The following is a 20,005-nucleotide window of genomic DNA, read 5'->3' as shown; positions in this document are numbered from 1 at the left end:
GAGAAAGTCAAAGGGGAGTGGAGAGATCGTGCTGTTTCTAGATTTAAGCATTAATATCTAAAATATGCTTTAGTAGCTGCTCTGAGTGCATCACATTCAGTCTCCGAAAGTCTTTGGGCAGCCCTTTGCATGACTGTACCCTTTACCGTGCCCTGATGAATGCAGTGGGCACACATAAACAAAAATAAAAGCTGGCAGGTTAGCAAATGCTTCGTTTCAAAGGAACCCTAGATGGAAACTGCTGTTCAGAGCAGCACTCAGCCTTGCCCTGGAGTCAGACTTGCTCATTAAGCCTCTACGTTTACACAGCAATGAAAAGAGTAGCCACTAGAAAACCAACAGTAATCTGCAGTGTTCTTACAAGTCCTTTTCGATTCCAAAATTCCTATTTTAAGGCTTTCTTAGGTACAAGAAAAATGCAGCAATAGACAAAATCAAATGACAGAAACACACAGAATACCCTAATGAGGATTAGTGCAAATAGTTTAAAGGATTTAAAGGAAAAACTTTTGTAGCAACATGGAGTTAGTGAGCAAATTCTACCCACATAAAAAAAAACAACATTGCCTCTAGCTGCCATCGCACAGATGGAAATTGAATGTAGGTATAAATACCAAAAATCATCAGGAATTACATCAAGGGTTAATCTCATCCAAAGAAAGCAAGGGCTGTCATTTTTAACCACACATTGCAACTGAACCCACCCTACAGAAAACAACTGAGCAGGGTTTGTAAAACTCTTTATCAAAGACACCATTGAAATCAAAATCTAAGAGGCCTCAAGAGAAACTGCAGCCTGGTGATACCCAGCCTGGCCTCCAGATACCCCTTGGGACTAAAGCAACCTGGAAAACATGTAGCAGGAGGCTAAAAACTGGCCATATGGTACCCATGCTTCTAGTGGAGCATTTTTAGGGAACTAGTTACTGAAGAATTCGAAGTGAGGGAAGAGAAGAAATCCCTGGATCTCCTGAAAGCAGTAAGATGATCCAAAGTTGTAGGCAAAGAGGACACCTCAGGAACTCAAGAAGGTCTGCGTTTCCTATACAATACACTCCAGGCTTCTGGGAGGGACAGGACACTGAACACAGGTCCCCCATCAGATAATTCCAGCACTCATATTTGTGTCACACGTCTATGGAAGCTTACCTCCAGTTTGCACCAGTATGGCAAACAAAGAGAATTATCCAAATGGAGTGAGCTTTCACTCACAAACAGAAATTCTGTTCTTTACTCGATGGAGAAAATGCAGCAGGGAACCAACGAGACTACATCAAAAGATTTATGTTGATTTAATGAGAGAGAGCACCCCAATGCCATATTCGAGGCAGGCAAGCTTACATATTCCTTATAATTATGGGGAGGCTGTGTCTTACAGAACAAATTATGGCATGTCTGCATGCATGCCCCAAACATAGTGGAAAGTCACTTCAGTGCAATTACAAAGAGAACGTGACCCTCGGAGTAGATGAAAGGCCATAATTCATTCTGAAAGGCTCAAGCAGGGTCACAGACCTCAAGGCACTGTCTCTTCTTTGACAATTAGAAAAGCATTCATACTGCAAGTGGGTGCAAAGCGCAAAGAAGGGTCCTGTTAAGCCACCCTGATAGTACCTCAGGACTACTGATTTCCTCAAGAGGCAAACAGAGGACCAGAGGCACAGTGATACGGGCCTGCTCAGGAATAGTACCAGTCAGCAGTGGGTGGGAGTACTGCAAGTCAATGTGGAAGAGAACTGGAAAGAAATCAAAGCCATCCAAAGGAACAAGAAGAGAACTTGTTCTTTCTTCTCCAGAGAACTCTGGAGACCGGAGGCTCAAATGCTGGACTGACAGAACAGATCCCAAATAGGACCTAGTCCTCAGTAAGCACTAAGCTTGAAAATTATTTTAAAGAAAGGAAAACAATCCACCGAACATTCCCTTCTGTGTGTCGTAAATGAGGAAGTCAAAACACCCCGTCATCCGACAATCCTGGCTGGGGCTATCACTCTTTAGTAATTTTGTCACACTCATAGCTTTCACGCCTCCAGCCCATATATTAGATTCAAACAAAGAGAAAATATGGTTTGAGTTTCATGTAATTAAAACATTGCTATTGCTGTACTCAACAAAATCGTTTGGTTCCTGATTGTTTTTTAACCCAATGATAATTTAGTACTAAGCATGAACAACTTTTCTCATTTGAAAGAATAAAATAAAATAAAATATTTACTTGCTGGTTGAAATAGAATTTGGCTTAAGAACATCTCGGTCAGACAGCAAACGTGACACTAATAATTACAAGGTCCTCAGTGCCCAATACTATGCTGTGCTGTAGTTTAAGGTTATCGTATTCATCACAGAGTCAGTGACTCTTCTATTCCTAGAGCTACTTATTAACACATCGCTCTCGCATAGCCTATTTTTCCAGAGTAAACTGCACAGTTAAATCTAGAGAAAGTTAAACCACAGGGAGAGGAACTGATGTCAGCAGAGTCAGCCAGAAAAATCAGGGGCAGAACCAAACCTAAAACCCGGTTCTTCAACCCCAGTCCAAGGGTAAACCCAGTAGGAAACAGCATTTCCCACTCCTCCCACCGATCCCATCCCATCTCTGGAAGTTCAAACCAAAACAGGAAGGGCACCAAGGTTCTTCTTTAGAAAGACATGCGACCATCAAACCTCACTCACAGCATCTATCAGTATGTGAAAAAGGGTCCTGGATGTCACCAGAAGATTGCTTAACAAGTAAATGTACTCAGAGAAAACAATCTAGCAAGCAGGACCACATCACCTTGGAACATAACAGTCCTCAGCAATGGCTTTTCAGCCACAAGTTCATCTGTCAGGGCTGAGAAACGTCAACCCACTGGCTGGTAGGGCATGAAACAGCTCCCCATAGAATAGTTCCTGACAGGAATCGCAAAAAGGATTTTAAACACTCAAAGAGGAATTGCTTTCATGACCTGCAGGAGCTTCACCAGGTACCACATGCTTTATCATCTAATAGAAGAGGGGCTAAGGATGAGCACATTGCAAAAGCAAGGAAAAACCCAAAGCGAGTCAGATCTCTAGGAACCGTTTCCTTGAGGTCACAAAGGAACAGCTCCCTCTCTGAGGTTCGTTTTCCTTGATTTATCTTCTCAAATAAATGCATACAATGAAGCAGAAAATAAACCCATTCTACTTCGTGTTCACCCAGAGGTGTGAACATCTATGAATTTGTAAGTGAATGTTCATCTTCCTCTCCCACCTGCTTTAGAGGGCTAGTGGGACACCACAAGCCATCTTACTTGCCCGTCCTGACACATCATACTAGCCTGATTTTTGGGAGCCCAGACACTCAATGTTTATGAAAACACCCTCAAAAAAAAAAGTGAGGCTGCTCAAAGGATTTTTCAAGCCATCTCCCAGAATGAGGCTCTTCCCATTGCTTGCCACTTCTGAAAACACATGCCATTACCGTTTGGTGGTGCTCCTGTGACAGTACTAGTCATCCAAAAAGATCCTTTAGAAATCAAAAAGTCAAAAAATCTACCTATTTTCTGTCCTGTGAAACAGAGGCTCCACTCTGTGTGCACATGCATGCAAGAAAATACACATGTGCAAGAAAATTACACGAACACAAATGTGCAACATGTTCTCATTCACACACATTTAAAAAAAGATAAAAAGCAGCATTTTACAAGCTTGTGCTCAAAGACACAAGCCCTCTCCTTGCTGAGCAGTAATAAAAAGAAACAGTAGTAAAAGGAAACTTTCCCAACACACACATCACATAGCTGATTCCTTCCTCAGAAGCAGCTGGGACCTGTTCATTGGAGGCACTGACCTTACACAGCCAACCAACTCCTACCTCCCCCACCAGGACTTTTGACGTGCGGGGCCACACGCGGAACACCTTAGGAGGAGCAGAGCCACCCCAGCTAATTCAAATCTTTTGCATTAGAACACCAGCAACCCCCATAATTTCTCACAGTCCATCATTTACGCTTAACATGTCCACAACGCATCTTTTATACAAGATACAGGGACCAGTTGCATGTTTTACCATCACCTCACAGACCAGCAGCAATTCGAAGTTTGGAAAGTACTTCCACAAAATCCTGGATCTCAACAACTACCTAGTTCTGTCCCTCTTCCTCCTGCCCTCCCCAGCATGACTGTTTTTTTTAAATTTCTTACAAGCATTTGGCACTTTTGGAGGCTGCCAGGACAATAATGTTCCCAAGAATATCACAGAGAATTCTCTGCATTTTCTCAGTCCCAAATCAAGCCTGCTGCGTTCATGACAGCCCTACGAGAGAGCCAAGTATTATCAACACTTCACAAACAGACAAAAATAGCTGAAGACCCATTACGTCCCAGCTACCAAACTCCAGTCCAGTTCAGAAGCGAAAGTTGTCGGCCCCCCACGTGCACAATCTCTGAAATGAGAATGCGTGAGAATAGTTACAAGCAGTTGACAGGCACATTAGAGCTTTTTATTACGGGTGGAGGAGAATGCCGCAGCCCATCCTGTGCCCTTCGAGCCACTCGGCTGCCTAATTAAAACATTTTCTCCTTAATGTTATTTTTTCAAAAGAAAGACCAAAAAATAATAAAAAATTAAACAAAAGTGAAGTCTATTCAAGCAGGGATAGTAGATACATCCATACACTCCCACATATATCTATCAACCATAGGACTAAATGAGGCAGAAACACTCATTATCCGTCCATGTGGGAGAAGAGAACAAACAATAACTAACTGCAGTGCTGACCCTGTGATTTTCTGCCAGCTTTGTTTATTTCTTCCTTATCTACAATGATTACACAAAATGTGATTCAGTATAAACGGTCAAGATTTCTTTCTGAAACAGTAAACGTGCTCCCTGCAGTAACTGGTAATTCCCAGATGTGCTCACCTACCTTATTTAGATGCTAAAAAGGAGCGCAAGCTGGCAGAGCTTCTGGGTTATACAACCCACCTTTACCCTTCGCAGGAAAGGACACGCAGCCTGACTATTTAAAATGGCAAGAAACAGATTAACCCCTACCAATTCAGCCACTGTTTTCTTATCGAAAGCAAATATCTAGCCCAGGCATAGTAGCCACGTAGGTGAGAAGAGCAGCCATGCAGGTGACTCACCATCTACAGGGGAATAGATCAAGGTGTCTTTCAATCACTGCAGTTGTGAAAGAGAAAAGCCAAAAACAAACAAGCCTTTGCAATGATGTACAGATTCTGTTTGTAAAGTTGAAGAGATGAAAGCATGACCTAAATTCAGGCTTGTTTTTCAAAGAAAAGCACACCGTTAATAGGAAGATACTTGTTTCTGATGCAAAAAGAAATGCTTTTCTCAGCCCTAAGTGTTTCAGGAGGCTGGCTGGAGGTGGCTTTCCAAGCAAGTGAAAAAAAGATACCACAGAGACACACTCCCCTGAGAAAAGACACTGAAATCAGCAGTCACCCACTGCCACCATCCCAGGAGCAACAAGCAGATGTGCCCACACACTGCAACACCCCAAACACCAAATCTGAGTTTCCACAGAGCTATTTTGTCATATGATCTCAAAGCAGCTCGTAGGCTACAGCTGATTAACCCTTCCAAATTCCCTTCTGGCATTCCCAGTTTCCAGGAGAGCAGCAGTAAGTTTAATTGGTTGGCCTGAAGCACATGGCAGGACAGGAAAGGTCTGATCCAGGACAATATTTGAGCTGCATCAGACCTCCCTGCACATTATAACAGAAGCAGTGGGGAGTTTAAATGCTTACCAAAGACATCAAGATGGACTTTCCCCAACTTATGCCTATTGTTTTTTGCATCATGGTCACAGTTTCAACAAGATGGAGCATGTCACCAGCATGCCAAGACTTCTTTTTCCCTTTATATACATAGAACATATATAAAAATAAAACATTACCTGGAAAATTACAAGTTTGTGCAACTCAAATATATTTTTAGAACCAAAGAAGCATCAGGAGCTTTAGCATCATCATCATTTCTCTGCTCTTGGAAGTCCAGGAGACAAAAATATTCAGGTGGTATCACACCACACAAGCTACTGGTGTTTCAGAGCACTGATGTCTCCCTTCTGGCATAAAAGCTACAGCAACAAAGCTACAGCATAACCTGACCCGCCAGCACATGGGATTCAGCGCCAGCACACCTTATAAAACAGCAGCACTCAGTATGTCATCCTCAGCATTAAGACTATTCTCCAACCATAGGGATATGGCATAAAAATAATTGCACTTCTAGAAATTCTTACCTACCAAGCCCTTTGAGACTGCAATCGCATGAATCACATACTGCATTTGTGACAAATGCTACCAGGGAAGCTGGGATAAAAGAACATATGCCAAGAATATGGGAAATTCTAAATAAGCTTTCTCGGATTTTTAAGAAATAGTCAAACTACAAAATAAATTCCTCAGCTATTTACAACTTGTTACATGTCTTATAAAAAAAGAACAAACAAACCCCCCCAAAAAACCCAAACCCACAGCAAGCTCCAGCTGACAGGACTATTGGTTATAAGAGAATAACCTGTCATTTATCACTACAGGGCAGGATAACCAGAGCACCACAGCAAAACCTCTTCCAATTACTGTCGAAGCTTTTGTAAAAAGGAAACAAATAAGTAGCATGCAAAGCCATGAAGCAAGTGCCAATCTATCCCCATTTCTGCTCCCACACCTCAACTATTCTATTTTTACATTTACATTGAGTGTGAGTTGGAGCCTTTCTTTCCAACGGAGCAGTCTTGAGTTTCAGGCCTTGCCTTTTCATTTCTCTTAACACATTTGTTCCGTGCATTTGAGCATTTCTGAGCCTATAAGCTACAAGTTTGTTTGATACAGTTTGGCAGGCAGAGCCCAAGTTAGGACAGCCCAGAAGCTTATTCAAAAGGGTAAATTATGAAAGGGAAAGAAGAATAAGGCCCACAACAGTGGCGCTCCCTGTTCGTACAGCAAGTTCACAGCAGGCAGTACATGCAAGTTTCCTAATGTCCCTTGACATATTATAATCAGAATTATAAAAGCCTGAGCACTCCAACACTGCAGGCAAGACAGTCTTCTTGGCTAGGGACTGTCATGACAGTACTTAACAGAGGACTTAAACTTGTGACTTAACTTAAAAGTTTGGAGTTTCACACAGCCTGTTGACCTCAACAGGATCAAGCTGCAAATTCTCTGGGGGAGACGACAAGGGAAAAAAAAAAAAAAAAAAGGAATCCTTCCTAAGTTAAGGACAAACAAAAAATTATCCTTCACGATCCTTAAGAAGTATCCTCACTGAACAAGCATCAAATGCCAATTATTTACTTAAAACATACAAAACTTATTTGAAGGCTTTAGATGTAAAAAGTGAAAGCCAGAGGTGATTAATAAACACTTGCCAAATCCATTTTCCTCAATCCACAAGCTGTAACTGCAGTATTTCACACATGGTGCACACACACACACGTTCCGTACATGTTTCAAATTCAAGGGGAAGGGAGAATAAGGCAAAGTCCTGGCTGTGGCTTAAGAAAACTATTTTTGAGACCAAAAATTGATTTTTAACTTCCTCACCACTGCTGAAACAAGGCGCACACAAACAGCGAAGCCAAAATTATCATTTAGCCGCTATCTCAAGGATTTCAGAGTGGCAAGTGTTAGCACCTTTCGGGATAAATGGGAACACCACGATAAATCACGACAACATGGTTGGCATGTTTGGTTACACAGAACTGCCCATGCCAGGACAGCTGAACATCTACTTCCATACTCTTTCTTGGTTTAAAAATGTGCTGCCAATGCTCCAAGGCAGCATTCTAAATTCATCTACTTTTAACCCAAATTTACCCTGTTGTCCCCTCCGATGAAGGGACCCAGGGAGTGCCCTTCCTGCACCCTGTTCCTGGCTGCCTCCTCTGTCCTGCCTGGCCTGGAGATGCTGCCAGGCTCCTGCGGAGCTGGAAGCCCTGCTGTGCACCACGCTGCAGCAGGCGGGATGAGAGATCCTCCTGTCTGTAGGGACACGGGCAAACCAGGCCTGCGTGACAGCACTGCCACAGCGCGGTGCCTCTCTCAGCAGGAGAGGCCGGCTCTCAGCAGGAAAGCCGTGTTATCCGTCACTACACAGACCCCTGGTGCCTGCAAGCAGCATCAGAGAGAGCTCATGCTGGCCCAGGAAAGACCATGAAACTCTCTGCTGCACGATCACGTGTATCAGGAGCTGAATTCGGGATTTCCTGAATCCAGTGTCTTCAGGCTAATCAATCAGTTCTTTCAAGATGTCCCCTCAGCCAGCCTTGACAGGGTCCAATATTGCTGTCTGAGAACATGAGCAGGGTACAATTTGGCCAGCACAGAAGTTGTCCGACCAGGCACCTTTGCAAATCTGTAAATCTGCCCTCCTGCCTCTGGGAACAGACAAGGAACAATAACGCAGTCGAAGTAAACAGTGAGCAGAATCCCCCCCCCTGCCCCTCAACCCCTACCCCCTGCTCCCACACCTTCCATCTGCACCAAGCACCATGCTCGAGGCAAGAAAGGAGTTTCCTCCCAGCCTTCTCTCAGCCGGCCTTGCCAAAAATACACCAAATTGGAGATTTACGAGCCCAGGAACAGAATTCTCCTTGCCAAAAAGTCATCAAAACAGCTGATATTTTACAGCTTAAATTAAATTCCTGCAACAAATGGATAAGAAAAAATTTGCAAGGCTAGTTAATTACAACACGTAAAGCATTTAAGTGACACCTAAATCATATTTTACTACCTTGGACGAGAAAGACAATCTTACTCGGTGTGCTCCCACCAAATATCCCAGATGATCAAGCTCTTGCGATTTTCAGTGTTTTAGAATAAGCCAACCTTGCACTGCAACCCAGTTTCATGCAAAGTAGATTGTACCTGTTCCTCCTTCCTAGTAAAAAAGCAGATTTCTGCGGATACATCAGGATGCTTTCCATCCGGGAACCTTTAAACAACTCACAACAGCTTGCATATGAGCACATTGAAAATAACTGTCACACATGAGACACATTTTGCTCATTTGATCATCATAATGTAGATGATCTCTTTAGGCCTGCTAGCGCAAAAAATTATCAATGAACTCTGTTGGGTTTGTTGGGTTTTTATGTTAACTTTTATTTTTAAACCTCTGAAACAGCCAACATCCCTCTCTCTAGCTAGTTTCTAAACAAGCTAAACAGCAGTTTGCAAGCACAAGGGTTTGTGTGTCCTCTTAAGCTTCTGGAACATATCATAGAATCACAGAATAATAGAACAGCTTGGGTTGGAAGGGACCTTAAAGACCATCAAGTTTCAACTCCCCTGCCCTGGGCAGGGACACCTCCCACTAGACCAAGTTACTCAAAGCCTCGTCCAACCTGGCCTTGAATCCCTCCAGGGATGGGGCAGCCACAGCTTCTCTGGGCAACCTGGGCCAGGGTCTCACCATCCTCACAGCAAAGAATTTCTTCCTCAGATCTCATCTAAATCTCCCCCAGTTTAAAATTCTTCCCCCTCATCCTATCACTCCCCTCCCTAGCTTTCCTTGAGCCCCTTTAGGGACTGGAAGGGGCTCTAAGGTCTCCCCAGAGCCTTCTCTTCTCCAGACCGAACCCCCCATCTCTCTTAGCCTGTCCTCGCAGCAGAGGGGCTCCAGCCCTCACAGCATCTTCACCACCCTCCTCTGGACCTACTCCAACAGGTCCATGTCTTCCTGTGCCAACTTGTCAGTCACTAATCTCAGCAACAGAAAAAATGGAAAAGCAATCACCTGCTCATTACCTGCTGGGTAGCAGGAGAATTGGGTGTCACCTCCATGAGAGAGACTCAACAGCAATGACTCAGGGATGGTGGAAATCTCTTGCTAAAACATCTGCAAGTAGGGAAAAAACAAATGCACAGGACATGGTGCTGCACTCAGGTCTTGGTCCCCACTTTAGAAGTTCTGCTTTTGCATTTGAGGTTTTACTACCTTGCTTACTGAAAAAGAACAAAACTCCCTGGAAGACAGCAATTGAGAAAAAACTGACTGTGAAGAAATCTCCATCTTTCTGCCCCTCCTGCTGACTCCACTCTCCTCTTTATTTTTATTATCCTTCATAAACCTCTTCACCCGTGGCTCAGATGTCCTGCTTTAAGCAGCAGCAATGAGAAGTTAAGAAATCTATACAATTCTACTACTATTCCCAAGGCTCTGAACAGCAGCTGTCGCATCGATCAGATGAGCTGTTATTCTGCTGCTACTGAGTACTCGTCTATACTACAGGAAGTTTTATCACATTAGCTACGGTGGCACATCCTCCTCCTCCACAACATGACAACAGCTATTGCAAGACACAAGCACTTAAACCACCACCGCTCAATCTGGCTGGAAATGTGGAATGAGCTACACCCCATAGAAACCACTTTTATATAATGCAGCTGCACCTAAACAAGTTATGTCAGCCTTAGCCCTACAGGTAAAAATAGTTACTGCTTTCACCAACAAAGTCACACCAATACATTTTTTTTAAAATGTACTTGAGCCAGCAGAAAGCCCAGGACTAACAGTCAAGATGCCGGGCTGCCTGCCTGCAGACCAGGGCACATATACAGTATTCACTTACATACGGGCTTCCTCATGCCCTAAAACATCATTACTTAATTTGTTTAATCAGAGACTCTGCAAATCACATTCTCTCCACTGCTGCTGAGGAGTGGATTTTTTTTCGATGCTTGACTCCTCTGCAAACAGTGCTCTGGAGGATGTTCATCTTATGCCCCATCTTATACTCGCCTGACCAGAGGAACCCATTTATGAGAGCCTGCTCACTGCACCAGGACATTTGTGCCCAACACAAGTGGGCACACAGAGAGCTGCTTCCTTCTGTTGGCAGCTGGGGAAGGAGGGGCGACAGAAATCATTAAAAAGTAATTTAAAAAAAAAATAAAATATCAAAGTTCCATCCTATAGTCACCACAATCTAACAAGAACTAGTGACAGAAATAAGATGTTGCTAGATTTTAAAGGCAGTAGAGATGAGCCAGTGCACACAGGGAGACGACTTGACACCGCAATTTTTCAGAGGGTATCTGCACAGTAAATCCTGGGCTTCACTGACTGGCCTTCTGCCCGAGATGAAGGGTCTGCAGGACATTTGGGCAGTCAAAACAAAGAACATATAAAATAACACACTGGACTCCTGGGCCAGGCCTGGCTGATGGTATTAGACACTAGTTTCTGAATATTTTATTTGCATACAACAAAGACAGAGCTAGTGAGCATTCAGGGCTGGGGAAGACATTATTTACCTTGTGCTCTTCTTTCACCAGAGGCCAACAAGCAGACCCTCTAGACACAGCAATCCATACAGAACAATCCATATATTGGTCTGCTGCTTTGGTGAACACAGAGATTTATTTCTCCCAGGGGTAACCACTTACCATATCAGAAAGGCCAATCAGTCTTAATGTTTCCCTCCAAAAAGAAAAAAAAAAGTCAATATCTTATTATCCTAAATTCTTGAAAAATAAAAAGATGCCATAATTAAGTGAGCCACAAGAACACAAGGTAAATCAGTAGCAGAACACGGATTAATGCCCTTGAGCACTGATGTTTTCTTGCTCTTTCCGTAATGCCCAATGAGAGGACTGAAACATTGGTGGGGAATATTGGCACCATAGGGCGTACTGAGACCAGAGGAGAAAAGAACAGCAGCAGATTCTGTGCAATGCATCCAAGCCTCTCCATTCCCACATTAAAAAATAATAATCAGGAAATATGCCCATTTCCCTCTCCACTCCCAAATACACTTCTCTCCCAAGTTAAGAACAAAGTCACAATAAAAAAAAAAAAAAAAATCTAAGACAATTTGGTTTCTTAATACGGCCCTGTTTAGTTTGGAGCATTTCCACTTCGCTTTCACAAGCTCCTCACTCTAAACACCAGAGCAAGAAATGCTCTTTTGTTAAGAAATCAAAGAAAGATTCTCACAGGATGTTCCAGTAGCTGAGGCTCAAAGAAACATTACCAAATATCAAGAGACCTCTTGCAAAATCAGCTGGGGCAAAATCCTTTCTATTGACCCTGGCTTTCTGTTGAAAAAAACAAAACAACCTATCCCCAAAGCTTTCATTTTGTCCATTTTTATTTTACACACACACACGTTATATTATCAAACATCAAGAAGCTCCACTGACATCTCAAGTTACTCAGCACACCTTGGTAAGACCAAGACCAAAACTGTTCCCTCCAGTTCCCTCACCTGGCTGTTCCTCCCAGCACTTCCTAAGCCAGACGTCTCCTCCACACAACCAAGACAATCTTCCTCGATTCAGGAGAGACACGCAATAGGATTTTCTTAGGCTATTCAGAAGGCAGCTACCGTATAATGCAGCCTATTTAAAGAGATTTTGCTACAGTCAAATTTAATAATTTAGGAGATTTAAGAGCAGTACACATTCAAAAAAAAAACAAAACCAAACAAACCCATGTTGCCTAGGCACTGTGTGCCTTTTAGCTGCTGTCCCCCATTCACTAGATGGATCTTGACGTTGCAAGGACAAAGGTTTTCATCTTCTGAGAACATTTATCAGCAGATAATGAGAAATTAGAATTCCAATTCACTCAAACGTCAACTATTGAAGTTCCGCTTTCAAGCAGTATTAAAAAAAAAGTACTTGCACGTCAGTAAAATTGTTAGCTTGGAACATTGAAATAAACAGTATTGCTAAGCCAAAAAAAAAAAAGTTGGAAATTGTACTGGGTTGAACTTTGTAGATTCATTGATTCGGATGCTCGCCAGCAGATCTTCTCGTTTTGCAGAATCCACTGCAAGAAGCACCACGACAGGACAGGCATTGCCCTCGGGAAGAGGGACGTGGCTCGAGACTGTTCTGCGAGGAGGTTGCTGAGAAATCCTGCAGAGAAATCCTAACTCCTTTCTTGTGCTCTAACTTCTGCAGAATGGCATTTTAATACATGCCAAGGGAAAGTAGAAACAGAAACAGCCAAACCCCATTCCTCTCCCATCTGCAAAAACAACAAAAAGGGACCTACCACTCTTAAGAACATCCTTGTCAGCGAATACAGCCCACGTTGGCATTTCATTTTGTGCTGCAGAAGCCCTAATCTTTCTTCACCTGCCAACAAAACACCCTTCCAACACCCTTGCTAGTATTTCCAAACCAAGATCCAATAGGTCACTGTAAATATAGCAGAAATAACTACCCAAAACTTCAACAAAACAGGATTCTATCCTGACATTTTTATAATGTTTTGTAGCATGAATATAACTTGAGCCCATATGACTGAGATAGTCACCAATTCATCACAACCACAGACATTTCTTCCCCTCCTGCTTTTCTTATGCTGTTATTAAACACATGGCAATGACCTTGCCTCCAAGCAAACTTTTCCCATTTGCTCTACCCAAGTATCTCCTCATCCAACAGTCAAAGGGGCTGTGTTTGTCAGGCTGAGCAGAACACACTTGGGTGGTTCACTCTCTTTTGAAAAACTATCAACTCCCTATGTGTCAGATGGCAAGTTTAATTTAGGAGGCTTGGAAATTATTCAGTCTTGGAAAATCACTGCAGTATGGTATATATCAAACTCAGCAAGTCCATCCAATATGCAGGGCTGTTAATGCTACTGCTCAGTTCCAACCGTGGATGGCTCTTGCCAGCAGCTGTGTCTACAGTAACAACTAAAGTCTATGTGACCTTTTAATTTTCTTATTTCTTCCCACCAATAGACCAGAATGTTTCCTCCATTACTGAGGATTTGCTACATGATCACCAACACAATCAGCTGAACAGTAGCAGGCAGAAAAAACACAGTCTATATCACCAGAATCAGAATCAAGAGGCAAGTAAGAGCTTTTTCATGTCCTGGTTGTGCTGCACTGAGTATGGTGGAATATAAAGACTGGGACAGGCCTGAGAGTTTGGCAGAGAGGAACCTGATGAACTTCAAAAAGGCAAGTGTAGGGTGCTGCACCTGAGGAGAAATAACCCCATGCACCAGTACAGGTTTGGGGCTGATCTGCTGGAGAGCAGCTCTGAGGAGAAAGACCTGGGAGTCCTGGTGGACAATAGGATGACCATGAGCCAGCAATGTGCCCTTGTGGCCAAGAACGCCAATGGCATCCTAGGGTGCACCAGGAAGAGTGTGGCCAGCAGGTCGAGGGAGGTTATCCTGCCCCTCTACTCTGCCCTGGTGAGGCCCATGTGTCCAGTTCTGGGATCCCCAGTTCAAGAAGGACAGGGAACTGCTGGAGAGGGTACAGCAGAGGGCTACAAAGATGATTAGGGGCCTGGAGCATCTCTCTTACGAGGAAAGGCTGAGGGACTTGGGTCTTTGCAGTCTGGAGAAGAGAAGGCTGAGGGGGGATCTGATCAACGCTTATAAATACTTAAAGGGTGGGTGTCAAAGAGTATGGGGCCAGTCTCTTTTCAGTGGTGCCCAGGGACAGGACAAGAGGAAATGGGCACAAACTTGAACACAGGAAGTTCCATCTAAACACGAGGAGGAACTTCTTTCCTGTGAGGGTGGCAGAGCACTGCAATAGGCTGCTCAGAGAGGTGGTGGAGTCTCCGTCACTGGTGACATTCAAAACCCGCCTGGACACGTTCCTGTGCAACCTGTTCTAGGTGGACCTGCTTTGGCAGGGGGGTTGGACTAGATGATCTCCAGAGGTCCCTTCCAACCCCGTATCACTCTGTGATTCTGTGACTAACAGGGCAGTTTCTCTGTGCCAGTCAATTAATGCCTGGTATCATTATGGATTTGTGGGCAATGCAGGCATCTATCTGCTAGACAGACAGATCTATCTTTTTGCAGAAGACACAGGGGCCATTAAAAGGCCCCAAGAACTGCAACGAAAAAACCCGATATGACAGAAAAAATAAACAAACATAAACAGCTGACAACATGCACCAAAAATGCTCCAAAGAGACCCTGCACATGCAGTGACAGGGTCCCTCATTCGACTGAAATACACCACGAGCACACAAAGTTCTCAGTGCAAATATAAGTGGAAACTCATGCTGCAGGATTTCAAGCACTCAGCTTAAATGCAGTTAGGAGGACCTGAAAAATTTAAACATCCTTTTAAATTTTCAACCAGCTCACACAAACGAGAGGAAAGGGAGACAGAAACATGGCTTATAAAGCAGTTCATCAGAGAGAGTTACGTTTTCACTATGGCATCAGACACCTTTCCAAAGAACATCAGAGACTATTTATAGATGCTGTCAATGTCCTCCAACTCACCAAAGGAAGACAATTTCTTTGAGCTCTCCCAATGCAAGAAACACTCTCAAAAATGAAAGGTCGGGATGCAATAATCCACAACCATCCTAAAGGTCTAGGAATGAAAAATCTCTACACAAAAACGTAGAGCACTCTGGCCCTGACCCAGCAAAGCACTTACACATTCAACTGTTTCCCCTTTGACTTCCAAGGGACAGTTTACATACCTAGAGCTAGTACATGTCACAGGGCTTTGCTGGCTCATGATCAAATCGCTCAAAAATGTGCAAGAGCCCACCCATAGTTCAGCTTTACCTTGCAAAAGCACAGGATCTCCTTGACCAGTTCCTTACACAAAACAAAAACAGGAACAGGACGCTGACTGGAACCAAAGCATGTCAGTGTGACATACGTTTTCCAGCTGCAAATGATTTCTCTTCATTGAAGAGAGGGCGCAGACTGAACAGAGGAAGACAAAAAGGAAGAAGTCTGCAAGCAACAGCCACTGTAACATCACATTCCCCAAGAAGCTGTCCCTGCCTGTGGGTAACTCACTCTCTGAAGGTCTGCTCACTTCAACCGGACCCTGGGATAAGCCCTCCCCCCAGTGACACCTCCACAGAGGATGCAGGCACAGCGTGTCCTACCTCTGGTGAGGGGAGGGAGGATGCTTTGAAGGAATGGTACCTGTCAGCCATGGCCTATTGCTTAGCTGGCACCAGAAGCCAGTTCTCATTTCTGATGCAAAGGAGGTAGAGCTGAACTGGTGATGGCACTTATCTGGGGAGGTTTATTTTCCTTCATTATTAGTAACAGCTTATGCAAAATATTCCATAACAAGTCCTTCCTATACCACCTGCTGGAAGCTCGCTGTGAGAATGCAGGCAAGGCACAGTGCGTTAATGGAGTGATCCATTCAGCTACCACAGCACGAGGAGGAACACTCCCACACACACACACCGAGGGGTGCTGCCTTCTGATGCTTTGCAACGCTTTTACTGTTCTTGCTGTATTAAAGTTTAATTACTTCTTAACTTAGATATTTACATAGGACATAAACCGTTCAGAAGGATAACTGTCAGCCAGCCAAGACCTCTTTGGCAGGACTCTGGGATCATATTTTACTCTTCTGGTGATGGCAGCTCTGGCACAGAATTGCTTCAGTTCTGTAAAATTATGTCTATATATGCTTGATCCCTTTGGGGAGACTGCCAAAGCACCAAGATTAATTAGCAACTTACCTAAAATACACTATTAGATAGATCTTAAAGGGTTCCTTGTCACAGACTGCTTTATAAAAACACATTTTGAAATATTAATGAATCTATATGACATAAGATGACATTTTGAACTCTGTCTCAGTGCCCATTCTCATCTCCACACTAAGCAAAATGACTTTTATTAGTTTCATGACAGCTCTGCTCAGCTTTGCAGAGTTTTAGCCAAGTCACAGAAAATAAACTCACTTGATGGACAAATATAGCATCATTATGCTCCCAGCTACTGCAACATCCTCAATCAATATAGCTTGAAATGTAAATAAGAAGACAGGAATGTTTTCAAACTGATGTATGACCACAATGCAAAAATAATTGCAAAGGCTCTTAGTAATGGCGTTGAAATGTACACTCCTAGTGCCTTTCCCAAGGGAAAAGAGCAAGGGATGGGTATCAAATCATTTGCCTAAACCCTAGGACAATGTTACAGACCAGAAGTGGTGTAAGTGTCTCCCAGTACAAGTGAGATGGGGAAACACCTTGCTGCTGGTAGCGGCTAACCTTCCTTTCCAAACCGGTTCCAATACCACGGGTCAACAAGCAGGATTTCTCAGGGAAAAGCATGGTCGTTCCAGTCCAGGCTTCCAGAGAGGCTGTGCTTCAGCCTGTTTCCAGTTCAGAGATGGCACCTGGAGTATGCACTTGCCATCAGCAGTAACACTGGGTACCACAATGCAACCAGCCACACATTTTCCTTCTTCACTTGATCCTCAGACTAACAGAGGAAGTTTTTAGGGTAAAAGCATTAGTTCTTGGACTCATATAGTCCTCTGGCAGCCCCAGCATGTATGAGAATGCCGGGGAGGGGGGGGGCAGTAAGAACCTCATCACAATTAACAATGCACCACCAAGGGGTTTGTGCTCATTATAACAGCATGAGAGGGACAGCCCAAGTGCGCACAGTTACAGAACTGTTACTGTAGCTATGCTCATCCTACTAATGCTGCTAAAAATAAACCAGGAAGACATTCCTCACCTAAGGCTCAGGAGGGTTCTGGTATGTAGCTGAGTCATGCAACAATCATTAAATTAAACACATCTTGATCCCCAGTTTACAGTCCATCAGCACAAGCCAAAAAACCAAGCCTTTTGTATGTATTGAAAAAGCAACACTGCACCCACTGAAACAAGGCTCAAGGAAGCAATTTGAAGGTTATGGTCTCCTAGAAAACAACTGCAGTAGTAAGATCAAATTGCATTAAGAAAGGAGGAAGAGAGAACAAGCTCACGGACTTTTTTTTTTTCCCTAAACAGAACTTGAGAGAATGTGTTTAGTGCTTGTGGAAGAGATCAGACTGACAGCAACATCCTTAGTCAAGACAGCAGCACAAGCCTCCCCACCTGTGAGCGCCGCACACATCTGCCTGGCTAACTGCAAGGCTGTGCACCGCCAACGGGATCAGCTGTGCCAGCAGCTTAATGCAATTCATTACCTCTAGGTCAACTCAAAGGTATAACACAAGCTCCATTTCTGATGACCTGTCATTTTCCCATACCAGTCTTATCACTGGAGACTATATCCTTAGCTGTCATTTGCACCTAAGCTACTCAGAGCACACGTATGCAGGTAGGGGATGTGAGCTACACTTTACTCAGGTGTAAGCACCTTCCTGGTAAAAGAAAGCTATTAGAATTGCTTATATGTAGAAAAAGATTGTGAGGCGGGCACCAGTCCCATTTTCCTACCACTGAAGACATTTCTGCTGGCCACTACAGCAAGTAGAAGGTCACAGTCGGTGTGACTGAGTTTTAGGACCTCAGTCCTCAAAACTTCATCCAACAAACTGGATTAGACTATCCCAAAGCTTTCATTCTTTACCACCTTCTTTCTTCTTTAACTTGTAATACTTCTCACACACTATAGGTCCTCTTGAAAAGCTGCTTAGAATATAGTAATTTGATACAATTTCTATCCACTTCTTGCTACAGTAGACAACAGTGCAAGAACACGACAGGCATGAGGCAGGGCATATTCTGAGAAGACAGCGCAGCTTTAAGTTATATATTGGTTTAACTGATACATATGGGAAAAGCAAGGATCAGCAAGACTTTAAGAAACAGATCCCAACTACTACTGTAGTGAAAAAAAAAACCCACCAAACCACAGCAAAACCCACCAGATTTCTCAGTTCAATAAATGAAAGACAGCCAAACATTAGTGTGTTCATTTTTTAAAAGCCTGAAACATTTTAACTTGCACGCAGGCACCTCTGGGACAGCAGCCTTTCTTCTTTAGCTCCACACTTCAAGAACTGCAGATTTGGAAAAATAGGCCAGCCACCAGGTATCACTGAGCATTCAAAGCACCAGCTGCCAGAGTCACAGTGCATTTGAATGGGCAGAATATGATTCCTAGTGTCCTGCAGTCAGTGTGGTCTCACAAAAGGCGAGAATTCCAGCTAAGACGCATGACTGCATGAAACAAGGTGATTTTGCAGGTCCAGTGTCACACAGATCTTTATCTTGTATCCTTCTGATGTACAGGTTTCAACCGGTACTAAGTGAATTCAGGGTGGGATGACACCCTCCCCCTTCCCTGGTCAAGCAACCCTTGTTCTTCCTTCCCCCACTCACAATTGACACCAATCTCTCCAGCTCTGTCCTTTTCCAAGGAAACTGCTGGATTACTGTCTCCTGCAAGCATCCGCGCTCCAGGAGTAACATCAGAGGAACAGACCTTGGCCACAAGTACAAGCTTCAGTTTCAAGTGCAGTCTCAATAACTCCACTGCAAATTCACCTTTCCAGTTTAAAACTTGTTATACAGGTTGAGCTTACTGCTAGGAAACCCTCCCAACCCCAACCACTGTGAGCCGGGTTTAAAACTGTCTTAAGATCTCTTACCCCCCAGTGTGCTGTTCTTTTTATCTCACAAATTACTTCAGTATGGAGGTGAACAACCTTACTGCTGCTTTAGGAATGTAGAAACAGTTGTCAGAGGAAAAGGCCTGACTTGGTGTCAGTCACACCATCCACAGTTTTTGTTCTAAAGCTTCCTTTTTTTCTGCTAAGCTTTGCATCAAGATGCACCCTCTGCTACTACACCTGCCTTCAGATATCTCCAAAAGGCCCTTCTCTACAGCAATGACACACACCAAAGAAACGCACCTCCCAGAAAGGCATGTAACACCCATCGATGACTACAAACACCTCTGCCTTTACAGACACAATCCTGCTGCTTAAGGTTCGATGTTCTCTAGGTTTTAGAGGTGAGCAACTGAGGGAGACAGGATGCACGGAGAGGTGGCAGCAATGCAAGACACAGTTACCCAAGTCATCAGCTACAGCCAACAGTCCAAACACACAAACTCTGCTTTCCAATATTCTCATACTTCACAGAAGCTGTAATTTCATGTTAACGAATGCTGTGGTTTGATGAAATAAATCACCGCTTTCACCCAGCCATTCTTGCCTCTGAACTGACTATCCCTGTGCCCTGAACAAGACCAGTGAATTGATCAAAGCTAGTTTTAACACAGAAAAAAGGGGGGGAAAAAAAAAAAAGTATGTGTGCAAGGGGAAGGTAAGTT

General features: G+C 43.7%; 1 protein-coding gene across 1 annotated transcript in view; it reads right to left on the bottom strand.

The window, feature by feature from the left end:
* The window catches only part of MYBBP1A (MYB binding protein 1a), a 62,516-nt gene that overhangs the window by 16,946 nt on the left and 25,565 nt on the right, over positions 1 to 20,005 (bottom strand). The gene's annotated exons all lie outside the window — the stretch shown is intronic.

This window comes from Numenius arquata, chromosome 18 (genome assembly GCF_964106895.1).
Source record: "Numenius arquata chromosome 18, bNumArq3.hap1.1, whole genome shotgun sequence".
Taxonomy (NCBI): domain Eukaryota; kingdom Metazoa; phylum Chordata; class Aves; order Charadriiformes; family Scolopacidae; genus Numenius; species Numenius arquata.
This window is presented reverse-complemented; position numbering and strand designations above follow the sequence as displayed.